This window comes from Zingiber officinale, chromosome 9B (genome assembly GCF_018446385.1).
Source record: "Zingiber officinale cultivar Zhangliang chromosome 9B, Zo_v1.1, whole genome shotgun sequence".
Lineage (NCBI taxonomy): Eukaryota > Viridiplantae > Streptophyta > Magnoliopsida > Zingiberales > Zingiberaceae > Zingiber > Zingiber officinale.
Window position 1 is genome coordinate 50,389,045 of NC_056003.1, and position 14,047 is coordinate 50,403,091.

The 14,047-nt window shown below is 42.0% G+C and overlaps 1 long non-coding RNA gene across 1 annotated transcript; it reads right to left on the bottom strand.

The window, feature by feature from the left end:
- Positions 1–12,579: 12,579 nt before the first annotated feature.
- On the bottom strand, positions 12,580–13,722 carry LOC122024118. Its single transcript, XR_006123336.1, has 3 exons — positions 13,267–13,722; positions 13,018–13,149; positions 12,580–12,638 (listed from the first exon to the last, which is right to left on the bottom strand). It is a non-coding gene; the product is annotated as an uncharacterized LOC122024118 (long non-coding RNA).
- Positions 13,723–14,047: the final 325 nt, after the last annotated feature.

Sequence of the window (14,047 nt, forward strand, 5' to 3'; positions counted from 1 at the left end):
TCTATTACCGGATTGGACCCTTCTATTTGAGGCGGGTACCTTTTGACTTATCTTTTATGATATTGTCATTGGATATGCATAGTATTTTATAACTACATGCAATGAACATGTTTGCCTTTGGTATGTCACTGTTTGATATCCATAGCATGTTAGGTTTGTCACCTGTGATGTATCCGTGCTTATATCTCGTGATTTGTTGCCATGATTATCTTGTTACCATGAGTATCTTAGTTTCTAGAGTGACATCCCATGCTTACTGAGGTTAGGACTAGGATTTGGATTGTTGTTTCTGGCCTGTGTATCTAGATTATCTGATACTTAGGTTTTTGTGCCATATCAGATTTGTGTACCTCTATTTGTATATCATATATGATTCGGGTGTTTAGACCCTGATTCTTTGATCTGTGTATATTGTTGGTACATATGCTATGGAAGAGGGATATGATTTGGGTCTAGGTTGTTATACCTTAGAGGACTTGTATACCCTAGATCCGTGGATTTGGCTTACTGATACTGTGGTACCCATATTATGTATATATGGATTTTTCTATGCTGATCAGGATATTCCATACTTATTATGTTCAGGACATAGGGTTATTGATATTCTATCTGACCTGTGTACTCTAGATCTTGGTATGTGACCATCGCTTTTACAGTACCCATTTTGTATGTATGGATATGGTTATGTTGATCGATTTTGCCATGCTTAGTGTCATGCATCATGATTGCATCTTGTGCGATAATCGACTCCATTGTTGTTGAGCACATCGCCATTACATGGATCTGCACACACCACCACTCATGGGTTAGTGGTCGATTCGAGGCGATGTGTGTTCGGCGGGGACTTTGTTTGGCTCGTTGGTCCGCTCATGGGTAGTGTGACCAGCGTGTTAGCGTGAGGATTCCTCCCGTCATCGTGTCTGGGAGTTGAGGCATTGAGCTCCCCATTTATGATTTGGGGTCACGGGACAGGAGTACTCCGACAACATCCGTCCACTCGGTCACTCATCGGGGGCAGTGATGGCCAGAGTGCACGGTTGTCACAACCTACCCACTCGGTCTCGCCATTTGTGTGTGGATGACGGGCGTCGGGGTGACCAGGACGCATCATTGACATCATATGCATTGATGCATTTATTTCTTGTGATTGTGTTTTTGCATTTATTTGTTGCATTTGGTTGGATGCATATGTTTGACATCCATACAGGATTTAGGCACTTTCGGTTTGTGACCCTTTTGTTTGGATAGGAGTTCTGGTGAGTACAGCTTCCTTAGTTACCTTTCAGTTTTGCATCTTTCCTAGATATATGATTAGGAAGCTGTATTCCATGTTTATTGCTGTTAGATATATCTTACTAGGCATGTCTATTGGTATTCGCTGAGTTGTTGAACTCACCCCCGTGGACTCTATATTTTTCAGGTACCAGGTTATTTATGGTGTAGCTTGGAGCATCCTGTCTGCTGGTCCCCACGTCACATCAGAGGACTTATCGGTTTCACGTATGTTTTGCTTGTTTTTATGTATCAGTTTGTTTAGCTCGATACTCTGGTTTTATTTTTGGAGAGTTGATGTTGTTATGTGGTGTTTTGTATTTGTTATTGGTTGTGTAAGCCTAGCCGGCTAGCAGTTTTGTGTTTTGGTTTTGGTACAGCCGAGTGGGCTGCTTTATTTTTTTACTGCGTGGTTGTGTCAGCCAGAGGCTGAATTTGATATTAACTGCGTGGTGTTTGTTTTCTTTTATTGTTATTATTCCAGCCGCATGTGGCTGAGGTATATAGTGCTTGTAGAAAAGTTTCAGATTGTCCGCCGTACAGGGGAGATGCTGCCGAAATTTCTTCGGACAGAGACTCCTCTGGGGCGTGACAATTTAGTGGTATCAGAGCCAGGTTACGATACTTGCTATGTGTTCTGGATTTTCGAGATTTATCTGATATCAATTTATTTGGTATCAGAGATCGGCTTACGAGTCTTATTTTCCCGGTGTTTCGGATTTTCTGTTTTGGTCTTCTCGATGTGACTTTTCGGATTTGGGACCTGGCAGCCTCAGGACATCTCCAAGCTATAGGAGGTATGTTGGTATACTGTTATCCTACTATTTAGTTAGAGTATGCATTGTTGACTGTGATAGTTATGACACTTTGTATATTGTATCTGTCTGATGTTGTAGCCATATTACATATGAGGGGTTAGCCACTGACGATGATCGACCTTAATAGAGATTGAGGGATTACAGTTTCTGGTGATTTTTCATATCATGCACCAGTAGTTTTAGTTTCTGTTATTATTAGTTGGGTAATGGATAGTATCTATATCTTTATGTTGACCTAGCCAGTTGTGTACCATTTTATTTTAGTAAATTTCATCAATAAATATTTATTTACTCATGTTAGATCGGTCAGTAGAAGACTGATTTACGTTTGTCGACTTGGGTTGTCATGGATCGTTATACCTTTATGATTATGGAGGATCATTTGTGAGTTATTTGTGCTTAGTTATGTAACTATAGCACATTTAAGTACATGACTTGTACTGACGTGGAAAGGACTGAAATAATCGTATATCGTTGTCGGCTCGACCAGTTATAGAGGATCGATGTATCCTATTCCATGGGTACTTTAATTTTAGACTGCATGTACCTAATTGGATAACTTAGAAGATGACATAGGGTTTGTGTGATAGATTGGATTAAATATGCTGATTATGCATATCTATGAAGTGTATATATGATTGTTATGAGTTGAAGGAGTTCCATGATGGATAGTTCATTTGTGGATAGTGAGAGTATTCCCATCTAGATATGGTTATTGTAGGTTTCTTGTGGATTATAGCTATTTAGTTAGCTGTACGTGCTTGATTGATATATTGGAGGTATCTTATCGATTTAAATCTGTGTCGTGGTATGAGCACATGAGTGTGAATGTCATGTTGGAAGTATCTTGTCGACTACATCGGAGTTGTGATATGTGCAGATGTATTCGATGTAATATTTGAGGTATCTTATTGATTATATTTGATTTGTGGATGCACTTGTGTCTATTAGGCTTGATTGGAAGTATTATGTTGATTAAACTCTTGGCATAGGTGTATATGTACCATGTGAGGTTGTTTGAAGTGTATTGTCGATTATATCTATGTTGATATATGCACACGGGTTCGGTAGGTAATGTTGGAGGTATTACACTGATTTATACCTGTGCTATGGGTGTGTTTGATGTGTATTAATTGGATGATTATGTCGATCATACCTATGTTGTGTGTGCACGTGTGCCAGGTGCATTGTTGGTAGTATCATGATGATTCTACCTATGTTGAATGTAGAGTGTAAGTGTCTACATTATGTTATTGGTTGTATTACCCTGTCAATTTATTCTCCTATTAGTGGGTGACTGACCCACTAGGATGATGATACACTTGACTGCACACAGTGATCTGTGATAGAGTGACCTCAGGCAGTCTCTAGCTAGATAGTTAGGTGCTTTGGGCACTTATGTATTGTTGTGGTAGAGTGTAGCTCCCACATGTTATGGATCGTTTGTGGTAGAGCATAGCTTCCACATATTCTGGATTCCCACATATTTAGGGATTGTTTTGTAGTGGAGCGTTGCTCCTATATATTACGGATTGTTTGTAGCGGAGCATTGCTCCCATATTTATTGTGGATACATATTTTGGATTATTTGTGGTGGAGCGTTGCTCCCACATAGGGAGGATTTCTTGTGGTAGAGCGTTGCTCCCACATTTGTGGTATTTCGTGTGATAGAGCATTGCTCTCACACTGGAGGTTCTATTCTTTGGTGATTATATATCGTTGGTGATTAGATCTGTTTATTGTTGAGGATCTTATGGTTAGGAATGTCTGTGATACGGACATTATGTATCTTGGTTTTACCATTAGTGCTTGTGGTGCCCTAGATGTTATCATGGACTCGATGATTGGGGTATCCCTAGAATGTTTGGATCGGTTTCCATTGTCTTTGTTGACGATGTTGTGATTTATTACGGATCTGAGGTGAGTCACGTACACTACCTTTGCATAGATCTAGAGATGATTCGACGAGAATATCTATATGTGATTATCAGTAGTGCTGATTTGGATTGTCTTATGTGATGATGTTTGGGACACACGATCACCAGTCGGAGTGTACCGTGGTTCCACAGGAGATAGAGGTTGTTACCGTTGGGAGCAGCCGAAATCAGTGCAGGAGATCCGCAGTCCTTGGGACTGGCAGGATATTACAAACCTTTCGTCGAGAGTTTCTTTCGCATAGTTATGCTACTTTCACGCGTGACCATGAAAGGCGTGAAGTTTACTTGGACTGAGGATTGCAAGACCAGCTTCTAGGAGCTGAAGTGGAGACCAGTGTCGGCTCCGATTTTGGTTTTAACTTTTGGAGAGGACGGATTAGTGCTTTATACCGACGCATCTCTACAGGGTTGAGCGCTGTTTTGATGCAGCACGGCAGGGTAGTCTCCTACTTCTCTGTAGTTGAGAGAGTATGAGGAGAACTACCCAGTACATGACTTGTGATTGAATGCCAGTATGTTTGACTTGAAGATTTGGCAGCATTATCGGTGCGGTGTTACAATTGAGATTCTCACTGACCATAAGAAATCTCAAATGTCTGTTCACTCAGCAGGAACTTAATCTCCGACAGAGGAGATGGATGAAGTTCCTGAAGGATTTTGGTTGTACCATTAGCTATCACCCGAGGAGAGCTGATGTTGTTGCCGATGCACTTAGCAGGAAGTCCAGAGGGACTTTAGCTTGCCACCGAATTGTGGTCACAGACTGGTTACCATGGTTGTTCAGTCGTCGATCAGGACGAGGATCCGAGAGCCCTAGGCTGTATTTGCAATTTATAGGCAGCCAGATAGCTTCCGGGCAACCAAAACCGAGTTCACACGAGACGAGGAGGGTATTATATACTACCGAGGCAGATTATGCGTACCTCAGTCTTACCCGGTTTTGTCGGAGCTATTTCAGGAGGCTCATCGTTCTCGATTTGCGATCCATCTAGGCAAGACCCGCATGTATCGAGATTTGAGGTGTTCCTATTGGTGGGACAGTATGAAGGAAGACATCGCGGATTTTGTAGCTAGATGTCTTGTTTGTCAGCAGGCGAAGGCTGAGCACCAGATACCTGCCAGATTATCTCAACGGATTCCTATTCCCGAGTGGAAATGGGAACATATTACTATGGACTTTGTGGTGAGTTTGCCGAGGACATGACGAGACCATGATGCGATTTGGGTAATCGTTGATCGATTAAACAAATTCGCACACTCGTTAGTGATCCGGAAGACTGATTTTCTGGATCGATTGGTAGATCTGTTTTGCCGGGAGATCATCAGATCACGTGGTGTCGCGTTGACTATTATTTCGGATAGAGACCCTCGGTTCACGTCTCGTTTCTGGCAAAACTCTATGGCAGGCCTTGGGCACTTAGCTCTGATTTAGTACAGTTTCCATCCGCAGACAGATGGACAGTCAGAGCAGATCATACAGACTTTAGAGGGCATGCTGAGGTTATATGTATTGGATTTTGGAAGCAGTTGGGAGGACCATCTGCCATTAGTAGAGTTCGCCTACAACAACGGTTTGCATTCGGCTATCCAAATGCCACCGTTGAAGCGTTGTAAGGTAGGCCTTGTCGGACATCCATCCTCTGGGTTGAGGTTGGGGAGGCCCAGTATGAGGCAGAGTTGGTCCGTATTATCAGACGGAGGATGTTAGAGGCGCAGGATCGCCAGAAGTGTTATGCTGATCAGAGACGCAGACCCCTAGCGTTCTCTATTGGCGACCATGTATTTCTGCGAGTTCCACCCACGAAAGGGGTGAAGAGATTTGATCTCAGATGCAAGCTAGCTCCGTGATACATTGGACCTTTCCGGATCTCGGAAAGGATTGGAGTAGTAGTATGCCGGTTGACACTACCACCGTCCCTGGCAGGAGTTCATGACGTATTTCATGTGTCTATGCTGAGGAGATATATATATCCGACTCGGCACATGTGCCGACAGATATCTCAGTTTCTATTCAGCCTGACGTTACCTTCGAGGAGGTTCCGGTACGGGTTCTGGACCGGAAAGAGCGTCAGTTGCGGAACAAGACAATCCGACTGGTTACTGTTGGAGTCGGATGACAGTATCATTTGGACGAGAAGGTTACTTGGGAGCTCGAAAATACGATCCGAGCTCAATATCCCCATATTTTCACTTGAGGTATGTGATGTTATGGTTCCGTTCAGCATTTATATGGTTGAGCATTTGCTGAGGGTAGATAACGAAATTTGGGGACCAAATTTTTATTAGTGGGGGAGAATGTAAAATACCGGAAAAGGGGCAGATAACGATAAGGGAATTTTTCGGAATTTTTGGAAATTTTTCGGGAATTTTTCGGAGACCATATGGACGTGTTTACGGGGATAAAAATGGGGCCCGGAAAAGCCTGTTTAGGCTACCCTATTTTAATGAGGAAAAGTTGATTTTTGTTTTTTTGTTTTTCCTTTTTCTTTTAGTGTTTTTTTTTTCTTCTTTTTCTCTCCCGCGTGACCTAGCCGACGCCGATTCCTCCTCTATTCCTCACCATCCCGATCCCCTCCTCTGTGCGGCGCCGAGCCTTCATCTCCTTCCCCTCCGGTACAAGAGCGGTGGCCAAGCCTCATGCCTCTTCCTTCTCCTTCGTGTACAAGGGTGATCAGCCAAGGAGTTCAAGCCTCTGCCGATTCTCGTCTGCTTCCATTTCTCGCCCTTTCGTCGCCGGGGCATATCTTCTCGGCCGGTGAAGCCCTCGTGAGGCCGAAGTTCATCTGCTCTCCACCGTCGCATACCGCATCCGCCCGACTCCCTCTGCCTCTGTGTGCCCCGGTCGGTCCACTGCCGTCAGCCGAGGGCCACATGGGAGTCGCCGTTCAGAACGCCGGCGGGGCGCTGTCATCCTTGTGCCCTAGCGTGCCGACTCTTTTGTTCTCCTCTTCGAAGCCTCGGCACGCGAGCTTCATTCCAGCGGTGCCCTAGCACCTGATCCGCCGCCATTCTCCCTGCTCGAGCCCTGATTGCGGTTACGAGGCCGAACGCCAGTGCCTAGGTGTTGCCCTCTTCCCACACAGAGCAGTGCCGACACAAACTGTGGTAAGCTGTTAATAGACTGTCTTATTGATTTTTGATCCGTCCAGTAAGTGTTGATGTGTTTGGTGGAGCTTGCATTAGGGATTTCATCAGGGAGGTTTATTGCTTCCTCTTCACCAGATTTGCAGGACCTTGTCATCGCTGGACAGACTCGATTACCCCTTAGCAGCTACCTTGTTGTCATCTTAGAGGTATTCACTAAACCCTAGTACAAGTTTGGGTGATGGATGGTTTTGTTCTTTTTGTTTACATAGATCTAATACAATTTCGATTGTGGAATATAGATTGTTAGATTAGGAAAGGGGTTTATGTTTAACCTAAACTAATCTAAGGTAGATGATGACTTTATTAGGGTTAAACCAGTTTAACTCTAGCTTAGGTGGTTAATCAATAATCGTATTTGATTATGATTATCCTAATTAGGTTTGAGAATGTGATTTAGCTATTTAACTCATAAGTAATTAGCTAAATTTGTATGTTTGATTTGCAGGATTTGGATTCGAGACGAGTGTCTCGATGAGGGATCTATTACCGGATTGGACCCTTCTATTTGAGGCGGGTACCTTTTGACTTATCTTTTATGATATTGTCATTGGATATGCATAGTATTTTATAACTACATGCAATGAACATGTTTGCCTTTGGTATGTCACTGTTTGATATCCATAGCATGTTAGGTTTGTCACCTGTGATGTATCCGTGCTTATATCTCGTGATTTGTTGCCATGATTATCTTGTTACCATGAGTATCTTAGTTTCTAGAGTGACATCCCATGCTTACTGAGGTTAGGACTAGGATTTGGATTGTTGTTTCTGGCCTGTGTATCTAGATTATCTGATACTTAGGTTTTTGTGCCATATCAGATTTGTGTACCTCTATTTGTATATCATATATGATTCGGGTGTTTAGACCCTGATTCTTTGATCTGTGTATATTGTTGGTACATATGCTATGGAAGAGGGATATGATTTGGGTCTAGGTTGTTATACCTTAGAGGATTTGTATACCCTAGATCTGTGGATTTGACTTACTGATACTGTGGTACCCATATTATGTATATATGGATTTTTCTATGTTGATCAGGATATTCCATACTTATTATGTTCAGGACATAGGGTTTTTGATATTCTATCTGACCTGTGTACTCTAGATCTTGGTATGTGACCATCGCTTTTACAGTACCCATTTTGTATGTATGGATATGGTTATGTTGATCGGTTTTGCTTAGTGTCATGCGTCATGATTGCATCTTTGTGCGATAGTCGACTCCATTGTTGTTGAGCACACCAGTTACATGGATCTGCACACCACCACTCATGGGTTAGTGGTCGATTCGGGCGGTGTGTGTTGCGGCAGGGACTTTGTTTGGCTACGTTGGTCCTCATGGGTAGTGTGACCTGACGTGTTAGCCGTGATTCCTCCCGTCGTCGTGTCTGGGAGTTGAGCATTGAGCTCCCCATTTATGATTTGGGGTCAGGACAGGAGTACTCCGACAACATCCGTCCACTCGGTCACTCATCGGGAGCAGTGACAGTGTCACAGCTCTACCCACTCGGTCTCGCCATTTGTGTGTGAGATGGTGACTGGCGTCGGCATCATTGGCATCGTATGCATTGATGCATTTATTTCTTGTGATTGTGTTTCTTTGCATTTATTTGTTGCATTTGGTTGGATGCATATGTTTGACATGCATACGGATTTAGGGCACTTTCGGTTTGTGACCCTTTTGTTTGGATAGGAGTTCTGGTGAGTATGACTTCCTTAGTTACCTTTCAGTTTTGCATCTTTCCTAGATATATGATTAGGAAGCTGTATTCCATGTTTATTGCTGTTAGATATATCTTACTAGGCATGTCTATTGGTATTCTCTGAGTTGTTGAACTCACCCCCGTGGACTCTATATTTTTCAGGTACCAGGTTATTTATGGTGTAGCTTGGAGCATCCTGTCTGCTGGTCCCCACGTCACATCAGAGGACTTATCGGTTTCACGTATGTTTTGCTTGTTTTTATGTATCAGTTTGTTTAGCTCGATACTCTGGTTTTATTTTTGGAGAGTTGATGTTGTTATGTGGTGTTTTGTATTTGTTATTGGTTGTGTAAGCCTAGCCGGCTAGCAGTTTTGTGTTTTGGTTTTGGTACAGCCGAGTGGGCTGCTTTATTTTTTTACTGCGTGGTTGTGTCAGCCAGAGGCTGAATTTGATATTAACTGCGTGGTGTTTGTTTTCTTTTATTGTTATTATTCCAGCCGCATGTGGCTGAGGTATATAGTGCTTGTAGAAAAGTTTCAGATTGTCCGCCGTACAGGGGAGATGCTGCCGAAATTTCTTCGGACAGAGACTCCTCTGGGGCGTGACATATAAATCTTTCTTTTTATAGTTTTCTACAAAAGATTAAGAGAAAGATTTGATATCTTTCCTTATTTGTAGATTAAAAGAAAGATTTTAATTTTGGAGACAACTTTTCTTTTTGTAATCATCCACATGTTTTAATAGAGAGATTTTAATTTATAAAAGTTTCCTCTTATAACCAACCATGAAGGAAATTTTTAAAGAGAAATTTTATTTTAAAAATTTCTGAAAACAAATTAGGAAGTTTTAATTTTGTATTTAAAACTTTCCTTGTTTGGAGCTCAAGGTGGTGGCCAGCCATTGAAGTTTAAAAAGGGAATTGTTGTTTAAGTTTTCCTTTTGTTGGCAAGGAGAATAAGGAAGTTTTTATTAAAATTTTCCTTATATGCCAAGACCAAGGAATATAAAAGAGATGGTAGAGGTGTCTCACTTCATAACCTAACATCTATTATTCCCTCTCTTCTCTTCCTTGGTGTGGTCGGCCCCTAGTCTCCTTTTCTCTTCTTCTTTAGTGGCTAGTGGCACCCTCTCTTGGAGCTCTTGTGGTGGTCGGATTTTGCTTGGAGAAGAAGGAGAGAAAGGAGGCTTTGTTCTAGCATCCCTTGGAGCTTGAAGGTTGGTGGACGAAACTTGCAAGGAGGAAGGTGGTGGTGGTCCTCGTCTTGGTATATCGTCACCCACACAACGTCTAAGATAAGAAGAGAAATACGATAGAAGATCAAAAGGTTGTTGCTTACAAAGAAAGGTATAACTAGTAATTCTATTCCGCATCATACTAGTTTTCTTTGTATATATTTTGAAATACCAAACACAAGAGGCATATGATTCTAGGTTTCAAATTTATGATTCGAGTTTGTGTTTTTTTTTGTTTTTTCAAACTTGTGATTCGATTGTTCTTTCTGGTTAAACCTAGGGTTACTATAAGGAAATTAAATATTAAATTTCATTGAAAGGTTTTGTCTAGGAAGTGGTGGATGCTCTGTCACGCCCCAGAGGAGTCCCTGCCAGACAAAAATCCAGCAACATTTCCTGCGGGTGTGATACGAAACATTACTACATCTGAAATATACTGACCACATCGGTGGAATATATACTGATAAACAATATAACCACGATTTAATATACTCGGCTGCGGGAATGATGAAATAACCCGACCACGAAATAATACTTGACCATGGAACATAATAAATCGTGGAAAACCTGAAATAATACTGAGCGTTAGACCCAGCCAATAACAAAATACTTGCAACCAGGACTAGACTCCAAAATCCGGTGACTTGTTGAAAGCAAAATATCAAAATTAATATACCTCCCACGGTGTGAAACTCAAAATAAAATGATCCTCGAGTGTGACGAGGATGCGGCATACATGCATCACACGACTCATCTATCTGTTACATGGCGAAAGGAAACAAATTTGTGAGGTGGTGAGTATTGGAACTCGGTGAGTATAAAAAGATAGTGCGTGAACATGGTCAGAATAGAGAATGCCCGAAAGGAATACGGTCTAAAGTAGTATATCTGAAATGAAACTATAATCGATGCTCGTACAGGAACCGTATCCTAGTCTAGATATAGAATGTCAAGAATGGTACTAATGCTACAATCTGCTCGTAACTATAGAGGTAATGTGTAAGGCATATAAACATTTCGATAAATAACCCAGGTCTAACTTTCTGACGAGGCGTATCTCAACATAAGGCGATATCGTAAGTGAACAAATGACGGTAATGACATAAATATACTGACATCTCTATCTGGTGTGATCAAACATTACTACATCTGAAATATACACGACATCGGTGGAATATATATAGAAACAACATAACCACGATTTAATATACTCGACCTACGGTACAATGATGAAATAACCTGACAACCACTGAAATAATATTGGTGGAACACAATAAATGCAGCGGAAAACACAAAATAATATGAACGTTAGACCAACAACGGCGCTAACAAAATACTTGCAACCACCAGACTAGACTCCAAAAATCCACAGTGACTTGTTCAAAAGCAAAATACGTAAAATTAATATACCTCCCAAACAGTGACAAAACCCAAAAATAAAATGATCCTCGAGTGTGACGAGGGACCGGCAGCCGATACTCTCCAAGCATCCCTGACTCATCTATCTGTTACCTGGCGAAAGGAAACAAATTTGTGAGGTGGTGAGTATTGGAACTCAGCGGGTATAAAAAAGATAGTGCATGAACATAGTCAACAAATAGAGAATGCCCAAAAGGAATACAGTCTCATAAGAGAAGTAGTATATACAAAATGAAACTATAATCAATGCTCATACCTGGAACCATATCCTAGTCTAGATATAGAATGTCAAGAATGGTACTAATCTGCTACAATACTGCTCGTAACTATAGAGGTAATGTGTAAGACATATAAACATTTCCAATAAATAACCCAAGGTCTAACCGCCTACAACGAGAGCATATCTCAACATAAGACAGCATATCAGCATAAGTGAACAACAGCAGTAAGTAAGCAATAATAACATAAGTAAATGACGAGGCGTAATAACGGTGTATGCGGATGGTCAGCCCACCTCTCTGCACCGGCCCTATATGGTGAGAGGTGGATCGATAACAAGCTACCACCCAGGCCGCTCCTGCGGTGACGGATGAATAGGTCTTGAGTAGCTAACTAGCTACTGGCGGTGAAGGGGTCCTATTGCTCGTACTCGACTACCACTCACAGGTGGTCGACACTGACGGACAGACGGCATCGACTCGACTACCACTCTCTCGGTGGCGGGGATCTGGCGTCGTGGAATGACATGATCGAACAATGCAGCGATCATCGTATATCTATAAGAAGAAATGGGTATGCTTCGTGAAGCCAACGTACTCGATATCGTAAACAATAATCAAAATATCTGAACATGGTATCTAGTATCTGCTACCGATCATGGACAACAAAAGAGACTGTATAGATATGGAAATGAATTTCTCAAAGATTGCGTGGAAGTATCAAGCGCAGGAAAAATAAGAGTGGAGTCAAGGTAAAAGCAGTTTCTATCCAAAAATAGCTCATGCACTAAGTTCAAAGAACTAAAGAGACAAAGTAAGAAGTACCCGCCTCTAAATGTAGTCTGAATCCGATATCCACTTCGTCACGACACCTGCCTCGATCAAAGTCCTGCGTCACGTATCAATTTTAACCAACTTCATATGAATTTAAATAGCTAAACCAATAAACCCGAAACAGGTAACTAATCCGATTTCATTCATTACCCTCTACTAATCACTTTACCGATCTACTCAAAGCCAATCCAAACCCTCGTTTAAGTTCTCAATTCACACAATTCCAGCAAAACCTTATCACTACTAGAATTACCAAATCATGAATTTATTCCCTAAAAACAAACAAAACGGCTACTGAATAAAGTTATCATATCTCTTAAGCAAAACCTACAACTATCAATCTTCTGGAAATCAGTCAAGCAAACTTCCACAACCAATTCCAACTTCCAATTTATAACAGACTCAACATAATTCGTTACCTAAAGATCACATACCTTAGCTTCCTCTAACAATTTCAGATCTGATCCCCTCACTCCAATCCTTCGGCACCTCTGTGATCGCTCTGCAACCAGTTGCGCTTCTGTTGGCCACAACAACTCCAACCGCTAGAAACACTACATCAGATACTGAGCAATCCATAGCATCGATATGAAAAAATGAGACAAACGGTTGCAAAGGATAAGGAATAGGTGACGACCAACCAAATTGATTAGAGCTCTGTCCAGATGAGAAGGAAAATATACCGTGATGAAGGTTTCGGTGGTGGAAATTGGTTGCAATGCCACGAAAGGGAAGACAACCTTTTGGAATGTCGATTCAATCCAAAGATTTGTCGCTGGAACCCTAGCCTCATTCCGGTGGACCTAGGGCTCCGATCTGCCGACCTCCGGCCACCGAAGCCATACGTGAGATGGCTAGCCGAAGAGAAGATCCACCGGAGAATCTTCAAATGAGGGAATAGAAGAGATATAAGCTTTGTTGTCACCGAGATGTGCAACACCGGGTCGATGGGGTGCAGCGTGCGTCGAGGATGAGGATCACCGGCGAAGGTAAGAGCGACAACGATTCTCCCGTGGCTAGCGGCATCATCGTCCTAGCCTCACACGAAGAGGAGACATCGGCTCGATGAGGGAGGGACGGCGGCGGTTCGACGCGAAGGGAGAATCGGGAGAGGAAGGTGCCGGCATGGGTTTTAGGGCACGCGGGTGAGGAAATAAAAGAGAGGATTTATAAACCTAGGTATATTTGATTAAGCCCTAGATTAGTTTCTCAATCAACTCCCATCTTCGGGTATTCCAAATAGACTTTTTCTCGAGCTCATAAATGTATCCCCTCAAAATACGTCATACGAGCTCCAATTAATTCCCAGAAAATTTCTAAAAATTTCTAAAAAATCTAATAAGATTATTTGTCTAATAAACTTATTATTTAATTATTATTTGGACATTGTATTTTACATGCTCCCATACCCAAGAAGGCCTAGTGCCTCGCCATGTTTAACCTGGAAGTCGATCTCTGAAATTA